Raw genomic sequence first — 15,513 nt, forward strand, 5'->3', positions numbered from 1 at the left:
TATAACATTCTCTCAAACAAATAGCGAATCAAACCAATTGTACATACAGTGCATAGTGAATATGACATTTACTTTTAGCACACATGAAGCGTTTTTACATTGAAGTTGCACTCACATGCTCAGGATTCAGCGTGAGCAACAATCTCCTGACAGTTTAAATGGTCTGGATTACCTGCTTGGATTGTCACGAAGTGGCAAAAATAAAATCTGATAAAAAATCTGACCTTTTGATACTGATCCTGAAGTTTTGATTCTGGCTGATAGAATATGTGCTTCAGAGGAAGATATTAGATGAGTTCACATTCACCATGACGCAGTGGACAGCAAGTCCTTGGGTAAGCACGACTTGATTAACAGGTTCCTTAGAGGCGCCCGGAGGTTGAACCCTCCACGGCCAAACCTGTTCCTCTCCTGGGATCTCTCAGTGGTCCTCTCGAGCCTTCAGAGACCTCCCTTCGAGCAGCTAGAATCAGTCGAGCTCAAGGCCCTCTCCTTGAAGACAGCCCTCGCTTCCATCAAGAGGGTTGGGGACCTGCAAGCATTCTCTGTCAGCGACACCTGCCTGAAGTTCGGTCCGGCAGACACTCATGTCATCCTAAGACCATGACCGAGCCATTCAGGGACGAAGTAGTGAACCTGCAAGTGCTGCCCCGGGAGGATGCATACCAAGCCTTTTCGTTGCTGTGTCCGGTGCGTGCTTTGCGTACTTATGTGGACCGTTATGTGGAGATGTTCTGAGCAGCTCTTTGTCTGCTTTGGTGGACAGCGGAAAGGGAACGCTGTCTCTAAACAGAGGCTTTCCCACTGGGTTGTTGATGCTATCAACAAAATGGTTGGTGGATGGTGGTGGTCTCTGCGGGGTCTTTTCCCTCTGAAAGAACAGGAGTTGGAAAAGAACACCTTCACCGATGCGTGTGATAGCGTTAAGATGGCCCAAGCAATTTGACTCTATGCAAGAAACATAGAGAGAGAAAAGACGCGGCTGGCACGGCCTGCTCCCATGCTTGGCACGTCACCTTGTTCCCCCCTTCTGGGTTCCAGGAACCTAAAAGGTTTATGATGATTTTATGGGCCGTTGGGGAAGGGTACGTGCAGTCTGACACAGCCTGTCACTTTGGCACACAACTGCCTGCCCGCACGTGCATCAGTAGCGCACGTACACGGTTCAGCGCATGGCATGACTGAATATGGACCCCTAGTGTCGCTTCTTCGACACAACGTCGAAGTGAGCGGCAGACGGGGTACGTTTAGATTACTATTGTAACTTCCGTTCCCTGATTGAGGGAACGAGATGTTGTGTACTCCCGGCCACGATGCTGAACCGAGCCACTGTTATGGCCGAACCTCATTCTCGGCTTCTCAGTGTGAAAATCTGAATGGACAGACGCATATTTCCCTCACTTTATACCTGTATGTCCATTGGAGGGACATGCAAATTCTGTCTGCAAATTTCTCATTGGCCTTTTCTCAAGTTCAGAGATGCGCGATGCTCTCAAGAGAGACCCCTAGTGTCTTGGAAAGTCCATTTAACTCCAATCTTCTGAGTAAAAATTTATTTTCCCACACTGTTTGGCTTACACCAATTTTTGACCCTTCCGTATGGTTTCTTCGGGGCCCCGGCCACATTTCAGCATCTCATGGACAAAGTTCTCAGTCCACATACAGCATATGCCGCTGCGTATTTAGATTATATTGTTATCTATATTATTGACCGGTGGCGGCACATGCAACATCTGAGAGCTGTCCTGAGGTCATTATGATGGGCAGTGCTCATGGCCAACCCGAAGAAGTGTGCAATTGGGTGGGTGGAAGTTCAGTATATGGGGTTCCACTTGGTGCGTCCCCAAGTTAACAAAACTGCACAAGGCCCAAGACCAAAAAGTAGGTGAGACAATTTCTGGGGCTGGCTACTTCCGAAGGTTTGTGCCTAGTTACTCTGACGTCACCAGCCTGCTGACTGATCTTACTAGAACGGGGGCCCTGGTATGGCCCAGTGGACAAAGTCTTGCCATCAGGCTTTCCAAAAGATAACATTTTCGCTTTGTGGGGGGCCGCTTTTAATTTTTCTTTCCCCTTTATTTTGCAGACAGATACATCTGATAGAGGGCTGGAGGCTCGAGGGAGCAGTGACGTGCGGTGATGTCTTAAAGAGGCTAGGCACTGAGTTATGAAAGCCAGATTACCTGATTTATTGTTTAAGCTAATAATACGTAATAACAGTGAACATTACGCACAAGCGCGGCATATCAAGAAATGTACAAATCAGGATGTATATATACAGAGTGTACTCTCTCTCTCTCACGCACACACACACACACACACACACACAAGCGCGTAAACAGTGAACGTTACGCACAAGCGCGGCATATCAAGAAATGTACAAATCAGGATGTATATCGTGTATCCTCTCTCTCTCACGCACACACACACACACACAAGCGCACAGCCACATAGCCAATCTTTTCTTACATACCAATCAGTTTGAAATGATCGGATAAGTTTTGGGCCCTTTTGCTGTACTAGTCCATCTAAGGCTGGCGTAGACCTCCCTCTTGCAATTAACTCATATTTGGAATTAAAATCGAGCTTGGAAAAATTTCTTAATTCCGTGATTACGGCCGGTGCTGTCATTTTGATTTTGAATTTGGCTAGCTGTGGTGTAATGACATTAGCTACGCAAATGTCCAGGAATATCTCGATTTTAATTGGTCCATGTCTGATACGTAACGGAGATGATTACGGGCATAACATATTTACGTCAAAAGGCACAGCAGATTTGTGCTTTTTGCCGTACATGTTAAAGAATACAGGATCGAAGTGCGCATGCGCAACATGGGTTTTCCGCTTGTCGTCTGCAATGAATGGACCGTAAAAGCACTGCTTATTCTACCATTTGTTTTTAGTTGATTATGCGTAACTGCTACATTTGTCATCATAACGTCTAAACAACTGGAATAACACACATATTGCATATATAAATCACAAGAATAAAAAGTAAAAATATAAATACAAGTTTATTATTTAATAAACATTTTATTTTTGAATTTTGGCAGGGTAGGCAGTGCCTAGTTTGCCTACCCAGACCGCACGTCAGTGCGAGGGAGGTGGAGGGGGAGGAGAGACTGGTGCTGTTCATTAGTCTTAAGCTCTCGCTAAGAGAGTCAAAAACCATTCTTTGAGGTTAAAAAATTAAAACAAATTTCATCTGCACTGAAAAATATAGATTTTTTTTTTTATTTAAGAAAATTTTTGTAATGTAAGTGGTTGCACTAAATTTAAGATATACTATGCCTTGAAAATATTCAATATTCCAATCTAGTCATATAGAATAAATATTAATATAACTTCATTTTTGCTGCAGTTTTCTGGTGAAATTAACACTAGAGATGCTACAACAACTGTACCTTTTCAGTTGTAGTACAACACAAGAACAATGGCTGATTATAACTTCATTAACATGTATTTTTCTCTCTAATACTCACACACTGCTATATCAAAACACTTTTACTTAATGCATAATTTGAAAAACGATTCATTTTAATGCTTGTGTATGGACCATCTACATTTACACATTCATTCCAATGTCATTAGCTTCCGCAGTAGCTCACCTGATAGTGTTAAACTTTGGAGTCGGAAGATTGAGGTTCAAGCCCAGCCAAGCTGTTGAGCGGAGGGGGGCGGGGCCAGGCTGGAATGTTGCACGCCCGGTCCCCAATCGGCCTGATGGGGCTCGCGAGGGATAAAGGCGGCCGGTGACGACGGTTCGAGAGAGAGAGAATTACGGGCATGTCCGTCGTGTGTGTTTATGTTTGTGCTTTTGTTTTGAGTTTAATTAAATTATTATTTATATTGACAAGCCAGTTCTTGCCTCCTCCTTGCCCATCTTAACCCCCTTACACAAGCATGTAAGCTGACACATGAGATGAAAGAGAAGAAGCAACACAAAATTGCGTGGTTTCTTCATAAAATGTGTCATTCGTATCGTACTAGCTTTAAGGACACTATTTTTTAGGTTTAAATTCAAGTTTTAGGTTAAGGAGGTACGTCTCACTCATTAATACCTCAATTTAAAATTCACATTAAAAACCTCATTAAAACCACAACACCATTTCACTTGCTTTTGGCACCCCTCGCTGGACAGTTCATTGGGTAACTGCAGCTAAACATGTAATAAAGCATGCCATTTAGTTTTACCAAAATGTTTCCATGGTCACATAATTTAATAATATCAGGCTACAGTTTCTTTACCTAAAACTACCCAAAAAAGTTGTGTAAATCCAATAAGATCTAATAATTGTACTTACCGTAATTATAATACAGTACATACATGAGGCTTCATACAATCTTTGTAGGTCAAAGCAATCCTTAATCCAAAAATGATATTCTATCATTTACTCAGCCTGTTATGCTTCTGCGTAACATTCAACAGAAATTTTAACCCAGCTTCAGACTAGTTGATTCAGCTTTTGTGTGGTGTAATATGGACTTGAAGTAAGATTCCGATTCCTCCACCCCAACGTTATGCTAAGCTTGACAATAGATGGCTGCTGTTCTTTTATTATTAAGAAAGGGGGTTTTGATAAAGGCTTGCTAGACGTTGCATGATCAGTTCTCTTGTATAATATAATCAGGTGCAGAACTCTATCTCAGATGGATGGCAGGCCAATACATGTAATACAAACGTTCACTAAACCATCCTCCATTACCAGAGTTCAGATAATCAACCTGAGCTCTGGAACATGTGTTTTATGTCAAGGTATTTTATACAGAAATCACTTTGTATATTCTCTCTTTCTGTCTGTCTCTGTCTATATCTTGCACTTCAAATATTTGCTTCCATTCAGTCTCTGCATTATTAAAATGTTCCTTATAATAACTCTGTTCCTGCAGGGTTAAGTATTAAATCAGCTTTGCAAGACACAGAAAGACAGGGAGAGGAAGAAGGGTGGTCTCAGCTCAGAGACTGCAGAGTTCAGTCTGTTCCTTGAATCACTGTGCAGCTTAATTTTTAAAATGCATATACTGTATAAGTAGGTGCCATTTCTTTATATTTATTCACTATAATAATCATAAATTTAATTTGATATAAGAGAGGGGACGGGATTGGGAAAAATTACACGCCAGATTTGAACCTGCTGCCCACATGATATTAGTAACAGTGCATGCAAGTTGACATATAACACGTCTATGAAATCAATATTTTAGTTTATAATTTAGCCTTCTTATAGCCTATACATAAGGGAAATTACAGTATGAATGCATTTTTAAGTATTATTTGTATTTGCTCAATTAATAGGTGCTCATTAAAATTGCATGTAGGCCTATTATAATTATACTGTTTTGGGGGGAAAAGGTTCATCAAAACACAATTTTATGACAAAACAATGCTCATGGCTGCAGTTGCTCAAAAATGCATTCAGTATTTTGTGATAAATGGAGATGTGGCTATTTCTATCTAACAGATATCTATTGGCATTTAGCAGTTTTGTTTCCCCCATTGAAACAGACACAAAAGTAGAACATATTTTTTAATCAACTTCATTAAGACCTTCACTTGTCCATCAATGATTGGTTCACTTTAGCAGTGTACTCTGTGTGGCTTGTGCAAATATCTTTTGCTGGAGAACTTGGAATGGAAGGGAGGAATTGGACTATGGAATCAATAGCAGAAAGCCTGTAATTACAAATGTGAGCTCAGTAATGCCTGCGGTCTCCCGCACTCTTATTTCTCTTCTAATTCTCTTTTGTCTATGCTGCACGTTTTCCCCACACAGCATACAAGAGTGGAACGGCTCTCAGCAGCTCTCCATGCATACCAATGTTTAAACATACCCACTGGCACCGAGGCAGTGAGAGAGAGAGAGAGAGAGAGAGAGAGAGAGAGAGAGAGAGAGAGAGAGAGAGAGAGAGATCTTGCTGACAGGAAACCAGGCCAGAGGAGGAGAGAGAAAACTGTGAACTTTGTAGCCTGAAAACAGCTTACTGATAAAACCTCTTTCTAAGTAACTAATGAGCAGGGGGCAGTAACGAAATACATGTAACGGGATTATGCATTTAAAAAACAGAATATAAGTAACTGTATTCCACTACAGTTACAATTTCAATAATTGTTATTTAGAATACAGTTTTTTGTTCAACGTATTTTGATTACTGCAGAGATTACTTTGCATTTTATTTTCATTTGTTTCATTTAATATTTAGTGCTTTCAGATGGAAAACATTTATACATATAAATTATGTGATCCAAAGTGCATCTGAACAGCGGTGAAACACTTTCTTATGACGTTACATTCATAGGAGTAGACAGAGAAGTACGTTTGAAGTAAGTTTGGAGCAGAAGAAATATAAATAAACCTTGTGTAAATTGTCAGCTTTATGCTAAGCTAAAATGCTATTTCTAGCCATTTTACATGCACGTTACCAGGCATGATCATATTTTTTTTTGCAAGAAAATTCACATTGGATCATAATTATGTTTTTTGTAGTAAGACCTTTGAAATTAGGGCAAAATCGTATTCTTGATGATAATTGTTGTATTGTTTTCCTGTAAAAACATCTAAAATTCTTTAATACAAGATCAATTTGATTCATCTTGTATTAGAAACAACACTGCATAAGATATTTAGGTTTTTCAGAGAATATATTTTTAACATGTGTATTTTGTGTTACTGCACTGGCAGAGTTTTTATAGTCAATATAAGTGAAAAAATCAACCAGTGCTGAAGAATTAATCCAAAGTATTTAGAATACGTTACTGACCTTGAGTAATCTAACGAAATACGTTACACATTACATTTTACAGCATGTATTATTTAATCTGTAGTGGAATACATTTTAAAAGTAACCCTCCCAACCCTGTTAATGAATTTCATGTGCAGAGATGTACTGTATAACACCCCATACAATAATACAATAATCCCTTTTAAGATTTTTATGAAGAAAGTTTTTATGCATGGATGAATTGGTTGGTTTTTCTTTTAATAGGACGTAGTGAATTTTTTTTTTAAATAAAATAAATTATTTATATTTTTTTACATTTTACATTTTATGCATTTGGCAGACACTTTTATCCAAAGCGACTAACAGTGCACTTATTACAGGGACAATCCCCCTGGAGCAACCTGGAGTTAAGTGCCTTGCTCAAGGACACAATGGTGGTGGCTGTTGGGATCGAACCACTATTGATATTGATGATTCATTGTGTGTGAGGGTGTTTTCATGTGTGCTACATTACTTTTGTCAAATGTATAATTTTCTTGTGTGCATGGCATTAAGATTCAATATTCATTTTTGAAAAGTCCTTGTTTCACTGCACAGGACAATTTATTCTAAAAACCTAAATTGAAATAATAATAATTTGTGTCAAAATATATTTACCCATAAATTATTTGATTTTAGGATCAAAATAGACACTTTCACATTGCTGGGTTTGGACCGCTCAAGTAAACTATAGCGGGGTTTGCATGTACATACTAGTCCTGCAGCACATTAAGATAAACGTATTTGGTGTGCTGTCCGAAGCTGAGGGGCTTGAGTGCGGGACCGGTCTGAGCTAGATTAATCTTGCCAAATAAGGCAGAAATGTGTGACCACAGTCTGTGAAAAGGGTCAATTTGCATTGTGTGATCAAACATAAGCTTCACACACAGCATCAAACATAAGTTAAAAAAGATTACAAGCTATTTATCTTTTTTAGTGATCAAATCAAATATGTTCTGGGTTTTATTGTTCATTATATTGCCGTCCATCCATCCATCTTTAATTTATTAATTTTCTTCTGAATATTTTTGTTTCCAGTTAGTGATAAGATCCAAAAATCCAAATCTGCATACTTGTCAGGTGACAAAGCCACCCAGCTGGAAAGAAACACTGTCTCGGTCTAACATAATTTGTTTTACAGAAGCTATTCTATTGTTTAATGTTTTTTTTTTTTGTTTTTTTTTTTACTTTTATCTCTTGATAATTTCAAATGCTCAAATAAATCCATTACGGCACAGTTTTTCAGTTTCAGTCACTATGGTAAGATATGAGCTTTCAGTCACTGTTGTGGTTCGATATGAGATGCAATTTGTAATGCATGTTGTACTCCAGCACGACGAGAAAGGCAGGAATCCTCACAAAGCATGTATTCAGCCTGTTTGTTTCAAATCAGCATTTTATGCGAGGCACTGTGGCCTGAGGTCTATACAAAAACATGACCATGTTGTATTCTGCAGTGCCTGAATCTAATGATGCAAGTATGACTGGTTTGATCATTTTGCATCTACTTTAAAAAAGCACAGTGCAGAAAACCCCAGAAGGATTCATTTATGAATCTGAATCTGAAGTGATTTGGTGCAGGTGTGTCCAGTGTGAAAGGTTGCATATTCAATATAGGTCTGAGTGCAAGGAAAACTCAGAATGATTTATGAACTGCTCAGTATAAATAATTTTGTATCAGGTAATAGAAGATCTTTACTATAAATGTTTACTGAAGAAGACAATTATTGCAGGGCGACCAGACGTCCCACTTTTGGTGGTCTGAAACTTTCTTTTAAAGTTTCCCAATTTTTACTATCCCATGCCATCAACACAGTCTGCCATTTGAAATTATGCATCATGTGCTATACATTGCACATGCTTGTAAAAATAAATAAATACATTTAAAAAAGTCATTTTCATTCGATGACGTATTGGATGTAAACCACTATATAGTTGATTTCCGTGATGTATATGTTTTTGATATGCACACCCACAGCTACAAATTACATTACATTCTCTTTACAATATTATGTTATTTATTGTTGTCAGTACTAGTGGTCGACCAATATATCAGTTGATATTCTGACTTTTTTTATTATCGGCTGGGGCATTGTAACGAACCCCGCTCCTCTAGTTCTCCCCGCTTCATCGAGCTCACAGGCTCGCTCCCCGAGCTCACACGCTCACTCCCAATCACCCCCCTCTGGCTCTCATGCACGCTCCCAATCATCAGAGTATTAGTTTCATCTGTACTCGTCCCAATCACCTGGTTATTCGTTTCACCTGCACCGCTCGTTTTCTCCCCTATATATATCACAACCCTTTCGTTTCACTCTTGTTGGTTATTGTTTAGTTTACCCCTTCGCTTCGATCTCCTTCCGGGGTCCCCACTCCCTAAGAGCCGAGTGTACCCCTTAACGCTACCCGAAACCAAAGCCATGGAGGACTACATCGACGAGGCGCTCAGTCTAGGCATCATTCGGCCGTCCACCTCCCCGGTGGCGTCCGGCTTCTTTTTCGTGGGCAAGAAGGACGGCGGGCTTCGCCCCTGCATCGATTACCGGGCCCTTAATAAGGCTACGGTGAAGTTCACCTACCCCCTGCCTCTCATCCAACCCCCTGCCTCTCATCCCTCGAGCAGGTCAGTAAGGCTAAGATCTTTACTAAGCTCGACCTCAGGAGCGCGTACAACCTTGTACGCATCCGCAAGGGAGATGAGTGGAAGACTGCGTTCATCACCACCAGGGGGCACTACGAGTACTTGGTGATGCCGTACGGCCTCGCCAATTCCCCCTCGGTGTTCCAGTCATTCATGAACGACGTCTTCCGGGACATGCTAGATCTCTTCCTCGTCGTCTACATCGACGACCTTTTAATTTACTCCTCCACACTCTCTGAACACACCGTTCACGTCTCGAGAGTGTTACAGAGACTGCGAGAACACGACCTGTTCGTGAAGGCAGAGAAGTGTGCCTTCCACCGCCCCTCCGTCTCCTTCTTGGGCTACGTCTTATCTGCTGGAACTATGGAGCTGGAGACCGATAAGGTTGCCGCAGTCCTGTCCTGGCCCGTGCCCAGCATGCTCAAAGAACTCCAAAGATTCCTGGGTTTCGCCAACTACTACCGGTGTTTTATTAGAAACTTCGGCAAGATCGCTGCACCCCTCACATCCCTGACCCGAGGCAACCCGAAGTTCCTCACTTGGAACACACCCACCCAGCAGGCCTTCCAGGCCCTAAAGGAGGCCTTTACAACCTCCCCAGTTCTCCAACAACCCGACCCCACTCTGCCGTTCGTGGTAGAGGTGGATGCCTCAGAGGTAGGGGTGGGAGCTGTACTGTCCCAACCACACGGGACTCCCGCCAAACTATACCCTTGCGCTTTCTATTCCCATAAACTGTCCTCCCCGAACAGAACTACGACGTTGGGAATAGAGAGCTGCTGGCCATCAAGCTAGCCCTGGAGGAGTGGCGTCACTGGTTGGAGGGCTCTAGGTTCCCTTTTGTCGTTTTCACCGACCATAAGAACCTGGAGTACCTCCGCTAAGCCAAGAGGTTGAACCCTCGACAGGCCAGGTGGGCGATGTTCTTTACCCGCTTTAACTTTTCTGTCACTTTTCTTGATTCCCCTACCCGGGTTACCCAACGCGACACAACTGGCCGACCACATGATCACCCACATCTTCCGAAACTTCGGTATTCCCGAGGAGATCACTTCGGATCGGGGTACCCAGTTCACGTCTCGCTTCTGGCGGGCCTTCAGTGACAGACTGGGTAGCCAACTCAACTTCTCCTCGGGATACCACCCCTAGACCAATGGCCAGACCGAGCGTCTCAACCAGGAGATTGGCAGGTACCTACGAGCCTACTGCGCCCAGACCCAAGGCAGCTGGCACACCTATCTCCCCTGGGCTGAATACGCCCAGAACAGCCTGGTCAGCTCTTCTACTGGTCTTACCCCTTTCCAGTGCGTCCTGGGCTACCAACCACCCCTTTTCCTGTGGGAAGCGGATCCCAGTGACGTTCCGGCGGTGGATGCCTGGGCCCGAAGATGTGCCCAGGTCTGGAGAGCCACCCATGACCGGATTCAACGCTCCACCCAGACCCAGAAGGCTAAGGCAGACCGCCAACGCCGTCCTGCACCCCTGTTACATCCAGGCCAAAGGGTTTGGATCTCGACCCGAGACATCCGCCTCCGTCTCCCGTGTAAGAAGCATGAAGTATGTCGGCCCTTTTAAAATCATTAAACGTATTAACCCAGTCACTTACCAATTACTTTTGCCACCCCGCTACAAAATTTGTCCTGTGTTTCATGTTTCCCTTTTGAAGCCCGTGTTCTATAGCCCCATGTTCCCGCCCACGGCAGCCCAAACACCCCCTCCACCACTCGATGTCGGTGGTCAACCCGCCTATACGGTCCGGGCCTTGCTAGACTCACGACGTCGGGGTGGCGAGTTGCAGTATCTGGTCGACTGGGTGGGCTACGGACCTGAGGAACAGTCGTGGGTACGATCGAGAGATGTCCTGGACCAGGCTCTCAAGCTAAACTACCATCGCCAACATCCCGATCGTCCCGCACCACTTCCCAGAGGTTGCGCTCCTCGCAACCGAGCGCGGCCGGCCGGAGCCGTCCGTAGCAGAGGGGGGATTACTGTAACGAACCCCGCTCCTCTAGTTCTCCCCGCTTTATCGAGCTCACAGGCTCGCTCCCCGAGCTCACACGCTCACTCCCAATCACCCCCCTCTGGCTCTCATGCACGCTCCCAATCACCAGAGTATTAGTTTCACCTGTACTCGTCCCAATCACCTGGTTATTCGTTTCACCTGCACCGCTCGTTTTCTCCCCTATATATATCACAACCCTTTCGTTTCACTCTTGTTGGTTATTGTTTAGTTTACCCCTTCGCTTTGCCAGCTCTAGTGTTCCCCTAGCTCCCCTGTCTATTCAAATCGCTTGTTTACCCGTTCTGCTATTCTGACTTCCCCGGCTTCGACCTTACGCTTTCCTCGACCACTCTTTTGTAGTTTTGCCCCGTTGCCATATCCTGATTCCCCGGCTTCGACCTTACGCTCCCCTCGACCACTCTTTTCTGGATTTGCCCTATTTGTACTTTTGGTTTGCCTGCAATAAACACAGTTTGACTATACATTGTGACTGTCTCTTCTTGTGCGGGTTACAGGCATACACATTTTCCTGTTTCACCGATTTGTTTCTTGAGGGTGCCAGAAATCACCTGCTTGCATGTGAAGCATCTGAGACATGTAAATCATCAGTCAACCACTAAGTTTCATCGGTCGACCACTAGTAAGTGTGGCATATAGCCTGTATGTAATTTTGTTTGACAGGTTATATTAGCCTAGTGGCTAACTAAAAGTTAGTAGTTTATCTTCTGCTGTAGACATCTGTGTCTATATAAGCTTCAATGTTTAAATGCATCCATATAATATAGGTTATTTTCTCTCTGGCAGCTTCAGAGGTTGATGTTTATTTTAAAGACTGGATATATGCATTGTTTTGTATTTTATCTCCACAAAACTGCTCTACTTGTGCTGTATAATAAATAGTAAATAGTAAAAACTATTGCAGGATACTTAAAGATTATTTTTATTCTTGTCATCTTAAGTCATATTTTCTAGCAATATACGGTATGTGTTGTCCATAATCCACATAACTTCGTTTTGGAAATAAAAATCTACTAGCCTACACATTTTTATTTGTCCATCATATTTTGCAGTCCAAAATGTAAAGTTTAGATCATTGGTGGCCCATGATATTCCACCCACAATGAAATTCTAACTTTCAGTTTTACAATTACTTTTCATTTTTAAATTAATAAAAAAATGTATTAAACAAATATAGGTTTGAACTATAATGTTTTTTTTGTCATATGAAATAATTTGTGTGATCATATATTATTTTTAGACATGCGCAGACCAACTATGTGAGCACATACCTCATGCAATTACGCATTTAACGAGCACATGCAAGCGTGCACTTTGGCAGAATTGAAAGAGTCATCAGCACCCATTAGTTCAGTAAAATTAGGAATCAAAATGGACAAATTTGTTATTAGGGGAGAGAAACTAAATGAGGAAAATGCCAATACAGGAACACATGCATACAAGAAGAGTCGAAGTATCAGCAGTGAAGGTAGGAGAGTGCTGGAAGAATGGAAGAACCAGTTTGCTATCACTGATCGAGATGGGCAGCCTTTCTGTTTGCTCTGTAGCAAAGTATTTGGCGTATAAAAAACCTTCTATGTCAAAAACCATTTCGATATCCCCCATGCACCATTTGACAAGAAATACCTGCCTTTATCTCAGGACAGAGCTCTCAAGATAACTAATCTAGAAGAAAATGTGATTGCTGTACTGAAGCTGTTATGACAAGCAGGCGGAGGCAGACGGGGAGTGAGGATCTAAGTGCGGATTTATTAATCAACAGTGGAAACACGACAAACAGGAACAAATGAAACATCCACGGGGGGAAAACTGAAACTAAAACATGAAAACATTGAAGAAACACGGACTGGATGAACACGGCAGGATGAACATGGCCAGAGCGAACATCAGAACTTGGGGCAAACATCAGAACAGTCAGAACATTCCGAAACATCAAAACAACGAACGACAAGGGAATGGAGGAACAGCGGGGTTTAAATACACAGAGACATGATGATAACAAACGACAATCAGGTGAGAACAATGACACAGTGATGAAGGTCGGGAATCATGGTGACGGCGACACGGACAACACGGGGCAGACAACCAGGGATCGTAACAGAAGCTGTGCTGTGCAAGCCAGTTTAAAAGTGTCCCAGGCCATGACATTAGCAACGTTCAAAATTTCATGGCTTCTTACCAAACACGACCAACCATTCAGTGGTGGGGAACTAGTTAAAAACTGTTTTCTGGAATCACAATGTCTATTTTATGATCTGAGCAACAAGAGCGAGATAATCTGCAGGATAAAAAGTTTACAGCTGAGTAATGACACAGTTATACGTCAAATTTCAGAAATGTCTGAGAACTTGACAAAACAACTAAAAACTAAGCTTCTTCAGCACTCAGTTGAGCAGCAGATAAATCAACAGACATTGGAGACATTGCTCAGCTTTGGATATAGGTGAGATGTGTGAATTCAGGAATGTTTGAGGTTACAGAAGATTTATTGGCATTGAAATCGCTTCATGAATGAACAAGGGGTGAGGACATTCATAGAGCACTCAGTGAAACATGCAATGACATGAACATACCAGAATCATCCGTCGTCTCCATCGCTACTGATGGTGCACCCTCAATGATGGGAAAACACAAGGGTCTTGTTGCTGAAATATGAAAAATCTCACCTGAATTGTTGACAACCTCATATTTCCAGACCAAGATCAACAGCACCACAGACACTCATAGCTTGTTTAGAACATTCAACACACTTCTCTGCCCTCCCCCTCCACCACCTGACACATCACTGACAGCAGATACCTTTGCCACAATTTACTAAAAAGGTTAAAACCATCAGCAATACATTCACAGTATTCTCCTAAATGCAACTCTTCTGTCTCTATGTTCTCTTCCTTGACGCCCCCATCAACCAGGTTGGGCTGTATGGAGACACCGTTGGAGACTTTGCCCGGCAGTTCTCAACGGTGAGGAAGCAGATGGAGGCTATACAGCATATCCTACCCAGGCGGAGCCACAGACCCCGCACCCATCTGCTCGTCACCCAGTGCGTCCCCCTGTGGTGCCAGCACCAACACCAGCCCCGCTACAGCCCGCTCCTCGGGGCCGGCCATGATGCGGAGCTACCCGCAGGACTGAGGTAAGTGCTCCACATGTGCTGGTTGTTCCCTTGGGCAGCCCCGTGTGATGTATATCCCGCAAAATGGTTTCCCTGCTGGTAAACCGCGTCTTCCTTGGACAGAGGGCCCTCTGCCCTTGGTCACCATGTTTGTAGTAACTCCTCCCCCCTTGGGTAGGATCTACCACGACGCCACTCCACATGATGTGCTTTTGCTCCTAACGGGTAAGACTGTGTGTGTATTCCACCTAAACCCCCCCCCCCTCTCGGGGCCGGGTGTGGTCTCCGCAGTGTCCTCCTCTTTGGAGGGACACCCCCTAGCTTGGACCATATATTTGGCCCCCAGCTGAACTATTTTGTTCCTTTTACAGGGGAGAATAATAGAGCACTTCTGAGCAGTTAGCCATTCCCCTAGGTGCAGGGGACCGCTTCATGCCTACCAGTGTGTTGGGAGTAGTTATGCGACGGCATAACTTCAGCTCTTTTGGCTTTTTCCATAGGGACAGACGTCTCGGTTTCTGATGTAACCTCTGTTCTCTGATGGAGGGAATGAGACGTTTTGTCCCTCCGGCCACAACACTGAACCAACCGCTGAAAGCGCCGGGCGATACCTGATGTGGATGTGCAACGTCACTCCTTTTATACCCGTATGTCCGGGGGAGTGGCATGCAAATTCCACATGCCAATTCTCATTGGCCTTTTCTCAAGATCAGGGATGTCTGGGCTCCGCAGGAGTGACCCCTAGTGTCAACTCATTGACACAACGTCTCGTTCCCTCCATCAGGGAATGGCGGTTACGTCAGTAACCGAGACGATTTATTACACTATGTCCGTGACATAGCAGATGAAATCCACTATGTCATCACACTATAGTCTGCAGTGAGGACCTCTTGACCAAACCACAATGGTCTAATAATCTAGATCAAAATCAAGAGCATTTTGGTAATAAACAAGTGTATATTTAATAACTACAAT

Source organism: Xyrauchen texanus, chromosome 22 (genome assembly GCF_025860055.1).
Source record: "Xyrauchen texanus isolate HMW12.3.18 chromosome 22, RBS_HiC_50CHRs, whole genome shotgun sequence".
Lineage (NCBI taxonomy): Eukaryota > Metazoa > Chordata > Actinopteri > Cypriniformes > Catostomidae > Xyrauchen > Xyrauchen texanus.